Genomic DNA, 11,271 nt, shown 5'->3' with positions numbered 1-11,271 from the left:
GGGACGAGCATTTACCCCTGGTAGAGTTTGCCTATAACAACAGTTATCACGCCAGTATTGGAATGCCACCTTATGAAGCCCTTTATGGACGCAAGTGTAGATCTCCAGTATATTGGGACGAAGTAGGAGAACGCAAAATACTCGGACCTGAATTGGTGCAGCAGACAAAGGAAGTTGTTAAAATTATCCAGAAAAGATTAATAGCCGCACAAGATCGTCAAAGGAAATATGCAGACCAGTCAAGAAAAGACTTGGAATTTGAAAAAGGAAGCTTGGTATTATTGAAAGTATCACCGTGGAAAGGACTAACGAGGTTTGGGAAGAAAGGGAAGCTAAACCCAAGATATGTCGGACCTTTTGAAATCCTAAAGCATATTGGCAAGCTAGCTTACGAGTTGGCGTTACCTCCGCACATGGAGCACATTCACAATATTTTTCACATATCAATGCTTAAGAAATATAATCCAGACTCCAGACATATAATAGAATATGAGCCAATAGAACTTCAAGCAAATTTATCTTATGTAGAGAGTCCGATAGAGATTCTAGAGGAAAGAGAGAAAGTATTGAGAAATAAAGTGGTAAAGTTAGTAAGAGTATTATGGAGAAACCCAAAGGTTGAAGAGTCAACCTGGGAGTTAGAAAGTGATATGAGAGAAAAGTACCCTCATTTGTTTTCTTAGAGATTCTGAGGACAGAATCCTTTTAAGGGGGGAAGGATGTAATATCCGGGATATATCGTGTAATTATTTTTGCTATTATATAATTGTTATGTGTGTTCAGTATCTATTCTGTGAGCTAATTGTTAAGTGTTATCTGTACTTGAATATTCAAAAATAATATTAATTGAGTATTTTAATTTTTATATGTCCAAAATAAAATATAGATAATTGTCATATCTTCCTAATTATTTTTATGTTGGTTTATGGATTTATAAGAATCATATGAAATTTCTAAAATCTTTTTCCAGGTAATTAAAATCTATTTTATAAAAACGGGAACCAACTGACGTCACCCGTTATTACGTTTTTGGAACCCGAAACTCTTTCGAGAACTCCTTCCTAACCTAGTTGTAATATTCCGAGCATATTCCATGTTTCGACTTTTTCGATCCGGCGTACGGTTTGTCCTGCGCGGGTCCCGGCACAACATTTTCGATACAATATTCATTTCGGTAAATCAATAAAACCCGTATTTTCGATAAATGGGAGCTTTTTATTAAACTATCCCAATTATCACTTCGTAATACGTGTAACCAGGCGCTGAGACCAAGACCGCAGTACAAATTGTACTGATTTGGATAATTATCCCGAAAACCGATACCGTTTGGATCAGTTTTTACAAATAAACGTACCGTTTTATATCCGGAATGATCCAACGGGATACTAATTTTTCGTAATTATAAATAGCCTTTTACCGTATTTTATTTCGTATCAAAATCATTTGCAGACAGATAATTATATAATTTTCAGATAAAAGCCCTAATTACATAAACTGTTCTAAGAATCAAACAGCAAAACGAAGGCGTTACCGATCTCTGTTTTCAAAGCTTGAGTAACCAAAACGAAGGATTTGAGGTGTTCTATCAGATTCTGAGCTTTGTTTCACTGCAGAAATCAAGGTTATTTTTCTAAAAATTTATTTATTTTCGAATTTATTTTATTAAAAATATGAATTTTTGTTCGGATGATTGTTTGTATGATTTGATGATTGCATGTTGTAGAGCTTGTTTTCCTGATGATTTTCATATGTCATACGTCTGATTTGGAGTTCAATAACATGCTCAAAAGTGGGTTTAATTTTCAAATTTCAAAATTAGGGTTTATAACCCGTATGAATGTTCTTAATTGAAATTTGGGGGTTTCTTATTCTGTGATAGATTGATGTTGTGTTATAGTGGGTTGTGTTCTCTGTGAAATTTGCAATCTAGTCATATAAGTTTCATGAACCAACGAGGTCTGTAGAGAAGGGAGTTGTGTTTTGAAGTTTTCCGATGTTCGCCGGAAACTGGAAAACTTCACGGCCAAATTCCGACCAACTCAGGGATTGTTAGGTTCTTTTGATTGCATGATTGTATTCCTGGTAATTTGTAGATGTGATCTGGAGCTTCTGGTAAGGTGAGAAGGTCGGAATGGGTCAACCGAACCCTGTTTATTAACCCGAAATTGATTCAACGACCCGTTTTAATTCCGAAAAATGTTTTAAAAACCATTTTAAATACCAGAAAGCCTATTTATGACCCGAGACTTCTTTATAAATAATATATCATTGATTACGTGATGTATTATGTGCTATATGTGACTTGTTAATTGACTATCGGTCTATATATTCGGTGTTTACTTGATTATTGCATAACTTTCAATCCGTTAATCGGATTTGGGTAAAACGAAGGGTAGATAGAAGTATGTGTTGAATAGAATTCCATGAGTAAATTATTGATAGATGCTTATGATATGTGAGCAGAAGAGGCAAGTGTTCTAAACTTTCTCGAGATATTGTAGTACTTGATAATCCTGTGATATTGCAAGTGCTTTGAAGCACAGAAACCTAAATCCTGATTTCAGTTATTATTCTTGAGCCATGAATCATATTCTTTCTAATCCATTGATTATTGTATACCCAAACAAGAATCACAAATCTACGATACTACTCCACAAATACATACAAACTAAATACCAAACACTGAAATGAACTATTATATACTCAACCCATGGTATCTTATACTTGGAAAGACCAAATCCTTGAAACCTTGAAATGTTGATTCCTTTGTTATCCAATTCTTTCATTACCCAGCATCCAAGCTTTTAAACTGCCTTATTGATCCTTACAAGGATTGAAACCCTTTCATTGTTAAACATTTATTGTTGTTAATGATTTCGGTTATTGTTTATTATTGCATATTCTGTTATTATGTTAGAATTGGACTGTTTTTATAAAATTGTGGACCAGATTCGTGGTCAGACCATATAATGGTCAAGTTAGGCCAATGTGTGCCTTGGATCCAGTAGTTAGAGCAATGTTGTATGCTTTGCTCGGGGTTAGTGCGTGACTGATCAGCAGCCTAACCTTGGTTTTTAAATTAAAAGTATAATATCCAATTCTAAATCATCATCCATTGTTCACTTGATATCATAACCATATTCACCTGATGATCATTATTCTCAGTTTTGTCATTGTGACTTGCTGAGCTAGTTAGCTCATTTGTGCGATGTTGTTTATATTCTTTCCAGTTAAAAATGAACCAGTCGGTAAAGAGGATCCCCAGTCCAGCGCGAGAGCTAGGGGTTCAGATTGAGAAAGCTGAGCTAGTAGGCTTCTTTTGGAATAATTTAAGTTTGTAAAAGTTTGTAATAATGTTTAATACTCAGTTTGAGTTTGAAATAGTTGGGATTTGAACGGTTTGTAATATATTAGTGTGTTTAGCTTGTGTGCATACTTTAACCTGTTGCGGTCCGTGGTGGTTGGTAAGTAGGGTCATTGCATATATTATTATTATCTTTATTATTGTTATAAGCAGGTTATAATTAAGGTGTGTGTGTGGACCCCAAACTTCTGACACGGGTTTGGAGGGCGCCACATTTATTGTTATCTAGTTATGGCATTTGGTCTTAAGAATGCAGGAGCCACCTATCAAAGGTTGGTAAATAAAATTTTTAAGAATCTTATTGGTAAGACTATGGAAGTTTACGTCGATGACATGTTAGTCAAGAGTCTGGTAAAGACTGACCATATAACCCATTTGAGGGAAGCTTTTGAGGTCCTGAGGTACCACAAGATGATGTTCAATCCTACAAAGTGTGCTTTCGGAGTAGGGTCTGGAAAAGTTTTGGGATTAATGGTCTCCAAGAGAGGGATCGAGGCTAACCCCGATAAAATAAAGGCAATCCTGGACATGGAACCACCAAAAACTGTCAAGGATGTTCAGAAGCTCACAGGAAGAGTTGTTGCGCTGGGACGATTCATCTCCAAGTCAGGAGATAAATGCCTGTCATTCTTTAAGTCACTAAAAAACATTAAGGACTTTTTATGGAGTGAGGAAAACCAGAAGGCTTTCGAGGAGTTAAAGAAATATATGGCCCAGGCCCCGTTGTTGGCCAAACCAGTTTTGAATGAAGTTTTATATTTGTACTTGGCCGTTTCAGAGAGTGCTTTGAGCGCTGTATTGGTTAAGGAGGAACTGAAAATCCGGAAACCCGTATACTATGTCAGCAAAATTCTGCATGGTGCTGAGTTAAATTATTCAACTATTGAGAAATTTTTTCTAGCCTTGGTAATGTCTTCAAGAAAATTACGTCCTTACTTTCAGGCTCATCAAATTGAGGTACTAACAAATTAGCCCCTGAGAAATATCATTCATAGTCCTAAGGCTAGTGGGAGGTTGATCAAATGGGCAATAGAGCTGGGAGAGTTCGACATCAAGTATAAGTCACGGACGGCAATAAAAGCCCAGGAATTAGCTGACTTTGTGGTGGAATGTACCATACCCAACCCAGAAGTCGGGGGGCAGGAAGATAACATACCTCAGGATAAGGAAGATAATGGGGATAAAGAGATGGTTAATAAGTAAAAAGAATACTGGGTTCTCTATTTTGATAGAGCATCAAAAACGAATTCAAGTGGAGCAGGTTTGGTTCTACAAAGCCCTGATGGGTTCTTAATTGAGTATGCCATGAAGTTAGACTTCCCAACCATAAACAATGAGGCAGAATATGAAGCTCTGATAGCTGGTCTTGGCTTAGCAGGGACACTTAGAGTCAAGAACTTAAAAGTCTATGGAGACTCGAAGTTGGTCATATCCCAGGTGAAGGGAGAGTTTGAGGCATGGGATGATACGATGGCTAAGTATGTCCGCCTAGTAAGGGTCGTGATGACCCAATTTGATGAATGCCATGTTGAGCACATTCCAAGGGAGGAAAATGCTAAGGCAGATGCATTGTCAAAGTTTGCTTCATCTAAGATGGAAGAAAGTTTTGGAAGTGTATACAATCGCGTTTGGAAAACACGGAGCATTGATGTTAAGCTTGTGGCTCCTATAGGCCTGGGGACATCATGGATTGATCCCATTAAGGCTCACATTCAAACCGGCTAATTACCAAATGATGCTACTGAAGCACGAAAATTGGCTATTCAAGCACTAAGATACTCTTTGATAGATGGAATTATGTATAAAAGATCTTTCGTGGTTCCCTACTTAAGATGTCTCAGGCCCGATGAGGCTCGTTCGGCTCTTGAAGAAGTACATGAAGGCATATGCGGGCAACACTTGGGGGGAAGGGCCTTGGCTCATAAGATAACCCGTTTAGGCTTCTATTGGCCAGAAATGATGGCCGACGCCAAAGAATATGTGAAAAAATGTGACCGTTGTCAGAAGCACGCACCAGTTGTTAGACAACCCCCCGAGATGCTGACCTCTATCAACTCGCCCATCCCCTTTGCTATGTGGGGAATGGATATACTAGGGGTTTTCCCCATAGCCACGGCACAAAGGAAGTTTCTGATTGTAGCCATTGATTATTTCACCAAGTGAATTGAAGCCAAACCCTTGGCCAAGATCACAACTAAGCAGGTTGCACAATTCCTGTGGGAAAGTATTATGTGCCGGTATGGAATTCCCCGCATCCTAGTCACTGACAATGGAACACAGTTGAACAACGAGGAATTCAAGAAGTATTGTGAGGAAAATGAAATTGAGTTACGATTCACATCTGTGGCTCATCCGCAAGCCAATGGGCAAGCGGAAGTGGCAAATCGAATAATCCTGGATGGACTAAAGAAGAGGATCGAGAAGTCAAGGAATAACTGGGTGGATGAAATACTCCCCATACTATGGGCCTATAGGACTACCTGTAGATTCACGACTAGAGCAACTCCATTCATGTTAGCATATGGTGCAGAAGCAGTTGTTCCTATAGAGATATCACATTCCTCCCCCAAGATTCAAGCTTTCAATATTGAGGAAAATGAAGAAGGGCAAAGCTGGATCTAATTGATGAAGTACGAGATGAGGCACATGCGAAGATAGTGAAATATCAGAAAAAAGCTTCGTTCTACTACAACCTAAGGGTTAAAGAAAGGTTCTTCAAACAAGGTGACTTAGTCAGGAAAGTGGAAGCTTCTGGTGTAGGACAGAAAGGGAAACTTGCCCCAAATTGGGAAGGGCCGTACAAAGTCAAGAGCGTTCAGGGTAGAGGAACCTACAAGCTGGAGACTATGGATGGTTTTGAAGTCCTGAGGACTTGGCATGCACAAAACCTGAAGGTTTACTATGTGTAAAATAGTTGAAATAAGATTCTCACTTGTCAGAGTGACAAGTAGGTTTAAAAGCACCTTGAAGCTTTGCTTGCTTAGGATTTTTTCTATATAGAAGATATGTTTAGATTTTATCAGGGTTGAACCCATTTCATGTAAGCACTACACCATAAATGGCCTACAACAACCCCAAGAAAATGTTACAACAGGCCCAAAAAAGTGTTACCACAGCCAGAAAAAGGCCTATGGTAACATAAAAATTAAGTTGCTTTTTTTCGAGTTACCTTTGACCCCTAAGGTAACATTACTTTTACCCTGCTGTAACATTCACTTTTGTGTTATAATAGCTGTCAAAGGTAACATTAATCTATGTCTATAGTATCACAATATGTATGTTACCTTTGGACTCAAAATTTTCAAAAAAATGGGGCCCACCAGTGGGGCCCACATGTGGGCCCCATTTTTCATAATGATCTGTAGTATATTAATTTGACATGATTTCTTTATAAATTGAACATATATACCATTAACATGTTTTTCATACGTAAAAAGCAATACTACATGAAATTCTGCTATTCGAAATCGAACAATCCCAAAATATCATTACATACCACAAAATGTATTACATCCAAACTAACTCAAACATTTAAACCATCACATGTCTAAAACTACGACAATAACAATTATTTTAACTAAACAAAATAGTTCAGGTTCTTTACTAAATATTAGAAAAAAAAAGATAAACTTAATAAATAGTAACACTAAAAACTCTTCACATTCTCCTTGACTTCTGCGCAAGCGTTTGGTCCACTTTTTGTTAAGTGTCCTCCTTTACCAGCATGTCCCTAACTGCAAGATACCTCAAAGATAACAATACACAAATTAGTTCGACGACACAAATTTGACAGAAAAGAAGAATGGCAAGGCTGGTGAGTGGCATTGTTACCTTTAGGTTACACCACATTTTGATGTGTACTACTAAATCATTCTTTCTTTGACTGTAATCCCTCATTGTCCATCTGTGCAGTTTTGGGTGGCTTAGCACATGCCTTTAGGACTGCGTCATTCTATAAGAAGAACAGAAATTTCAAAAGATATTTTTCATTATGACATTAATGTGGTCAAAAGTAATGACAATATGGTTCATAATTTAGTAAACAACCTACTTAATCAATGCAGCATCAATTTGTAATAGACCAAATAATTTCGAGACCATATAAAGATATTAATTACTTCGTACATGATAACTGGCAAAGAGTTTGGGTGTTGGCAGTATGGCTTGGGATTATGGCTGGTTTATTTGCTTACAAGGATTATGGCTGGTTTATTTTCCAAATTGTTGAGGCTTCCATGTGATGAACCAGTACCTGTTTCTTAAATAATAACTAGTTAATAATCATATAGTTAGAACATGTTTTTAGAATCTGTAATGGTATACAAGGCGAGAAAAGTACTGTTACCGATAGCAACAAGATACAAAATCATGTGGATTGACAAGGAATGTTATAATATAAAGCCTTCGACTTAATTTTAGCCTATTAGATTGATGCATTGTGAAAGATAAAACCAAGTTATAAACTTGAGTTTGGAAAATCGAAAGAAAAATACGACGATACTTGGGCAAAATATGACTGAAAACAATAAAAGTCAATTACAAAGTTTAATATTGTTTAAGAAAGAAGAAATACATAAAAAACTTAGGCCTTGGAAGGCTGGGATTCTTCGGAACCACTATCCGAAGTCTCCTCGGATGTCTCTTCAGTCGGTCCCTCGGAAGTCCCCTCGGAAGTCTCCGCAGAGGTTCCCTCGGAACTATCTTCGGACGCTTTGGATGCTGCCGGAGACACTGGTTTAGGAGACGCTGCCTTTGCAGGCTCTTCTACCCTGGCCTTCTTTATAACAGGCTCAGGCTCCTCCTCAGAAGAAGATTCCTCCTCTTCAGAGCTGGACTCGAGCTCCTTCCTCTTTTGGCCTTGGCCTTGACTCCCCGATGGGCCGTCTTTGATCAAATCGGCAAGCTTGTCTGCAACGTCCCCAAGTGCTGAAAACCGCACAGGACAAGGGAAGGAAGACTGTTCAAGGACTTCTGGAAACTAGCCCTGAATAGCCTCCACCGCGGCGTCCCAGCCTTCCTTATAGCTGACTGGATGAAGGAGGGCATCATGCTCCACCATTAAATCCTTGAACTCCTGAGTGTCCATCCAGCCATCAAAGGCTTTTGTTAGTGTATACTGAAAATATTTATTTGAAATATATACATTTATTTCTGGCCAGTTTAATTGAGAATCATTTGAATATTTACTTGTTGTCTAATATTATATATTGTGAACAATCTAGTATCAAATGGGATACAGAATATTAGATTGTTAAATACGGTTATATAATATAATAAGGTTCACAGCACAGGTGGTGTTGGACAATCCACTGGTATGGCTGTAGTATTATTTAGATTAGTTTATATTGACTAATAAATAATACTAGTATACTTTGTGTATATTGAACATGATCAAATTTAGAATTGTTCCCTTAATACTGATTAAGAAGGAGAACTAAGATTCTATGTTATTATTAATGCTTAGGTTCTTAATCCGGAAATAATAATTGACACGTGTATATTATTTACATGCTTTGATTTATAAATGAAGTAATTCTTTTGAATTATATCATTATATTTTGGGTGATGGAATTATATACATGGTAGATATTATGTATTGAAGGAATCCATGTCCTGATAATATTCGGGTTAATGATGTCCCCTTGAAAGCTCAAAAAGATTTAATTATGTGAAACCCTGCAGGTGGAATTTATTCTGGCATAATTAAATAAAGGTTGAGTGGATGATCAAGGATAAAAGATATTAATTAAATAAATTATCAGTAATTTATTTTATTAATGGACATGTGATATTTTAAACATGGGGAATTTAATAAGCAAATAATATTGGAACCGAATTAATTAAATTGCGGTATTAGGAAAGGTAGTGCAAATATTAATTCTTTAGTGGATTGAATTAATATTTAATTACATTGGGCTAGGCTCAAGATGTAATTAGAAGGCCCAACCTAATTATCCATGGTCCCTATTTTAGCCTATATATATTCTTATTCTCTTCTTGCTTGGTAGGGTGTGAAAACATATTGTAGCCACCAAGGAGCAAGAAGAGAGGATAACTTGAGAAGACGGAGGCCACATTTCGCTCAAGGGAATTTGGGAATACAATAGAAGAGCGTGGAATCAACCGTTAACAAGGTGATTTTCTTTTCGTAATCTTTATCATAAAACGTAGTAGCACCCCAAGTCCGTGGTTCCCAACAGCTTTATCCTTTTGAGCCTTGAGGATAACATTTTCAGCCCGGGCCGTTTCCAAATCAGAAGTAGATGAGGCAAGTTGGGCTTCAAAGGCCTCTATTCTTTGGTTGGCCTCCTCCAGCTTCTTGTTCGCATCCTCGAGGCCAACCTTCCAAGCCTTGGCTTGATGAATCGCCCCTTGAAAATGGGCGTTCACCTACAAGAAACACAGCAAAAGTAAGAAATGGGAAATATCAAAAAGGCAAATATGAACGGCTAAGGAAAAAGACGTACCGTCATCAAGCCTGAGCTCCGAAAAGCTCGTTACCCTCCAAGTCATGTTGAAGGACAAAGTCTTGATAGTCGACCGGGGAAATGGAATGCTTAGACCATTCCTTGGCAAGTGCTGTGTTGCCGACAATCGAATCCTTCCCCCGGATTCCCCAAGCAGGTTGGAAGTAAGACCCTAGTTTTTGCTTGGTACGTAAAACTTGGCTGGCGCCTTCTTCGCCTGGTTCCATTGCCTGGAGTAGGAACTCCGGGAAACGATCCCCAAGGCGCGGGTCTTTAAAGACCTTTCCAGCACGCTTCATCCTGGTCATTTCCAGGTCTTTAGGCTTTGTAGCCTCTTCAATTTTCTCAGCCACTACAACAAATAAGATAAGTGAGTTGAGAAGTTAGCAAAGTAGAAGATAGAAGGAACGAAAACAACTAGACAAGGAAGGAAGCGTACTCTTCTTAGGGATGGGAGAAAGGCCGCGTTCTACAAGAACGGTCTCCCTGATAAGATCCCAATAATGGGAAGTCCTATTATCTTGCGTAAGGAGGTTGAAAGCTCTGGTCTCCTCCTCAGACAAAATTATATCATTTGGGCTCCCATCTATGGCTAGCCCAAAACATGAGCGAAATAGGGTGCCCCAATCGCCACCCTCCCAAACGACGAACAGAAAATCTTTCTTCCACCCCAAGTTGTTATCAGGGATGGACTTCCCGTTCACTATGTGGGGAACGGTTGGGCGCTGGTTTAAAGAAACCCACCCCGGATTCTTGTCAGGACTGTTCTTGAACTGGAAAATCTTTCTAAAAACAGCAACAGAGGTAGAGACATTGTGCTTGGCGCATTGTGACAGATAGCACAGAATCAACCTCCAAGAGTTAGGAGGGAGTTGGCAAGGGCTGATGCCCACATCAACTAGCAAAACAGGGATGAATGGGGGAAAGGGGGGGTCTAATACCTGCCCTTAAAGTATCCCTGTAGACGCATAGTGCGTCTTTCCTCCACTGATAGGCACTGTCGGTCGGACCTGCAAGAACTAGCTTGAAAGGATCCTTGATTCTGAAACAACCGCTCAACTTGTCCAGCTCCATTGGATCCCGCAAGGCGTTGATATGGTCGTGCGCGTCTAGATGCGCATCTGACGGGTACTCGTCCCCTCGGGTGTTGATCATATCAATCAAGGAAGTGTACCTTGACCGAATGGGGAATTCATTGGACTTTCTGGCCACATTTATCTTGGTCAAACGGGTCATTTTCTTATCAGCCATCTGGAAAAAAAGGGCACATAAGGAGACAATTTTAAAACGTAAACTATGCAAAAACAAGCACAAAAGGTAAAGGGATAAATCTTACCTGAAGTAATGCTCGTAAAAAAGGCTTTGGGGCTTAAGATACTCCGACTTACTGTTATTGCTCTGAGATTCTTAACAGAAGAAGAAAGAAGAAGAATTTAGAAA

This window comes from Apium graveolens, chromosome 11 (assembly GCF_009905375.1).
Source record: "Apium graveolens cultivar Ventura chromosome 11, ASM990537v1, whole genome shotgun sequence".
NCBI lineage: Eukaryota > Viridiplantae > Streptophyta > Magnoliopsida > Apiales > Apiaceae > Apium > Apium graveolens.
Note: the sequence above shows the minus strand (reverse complement) of the source record.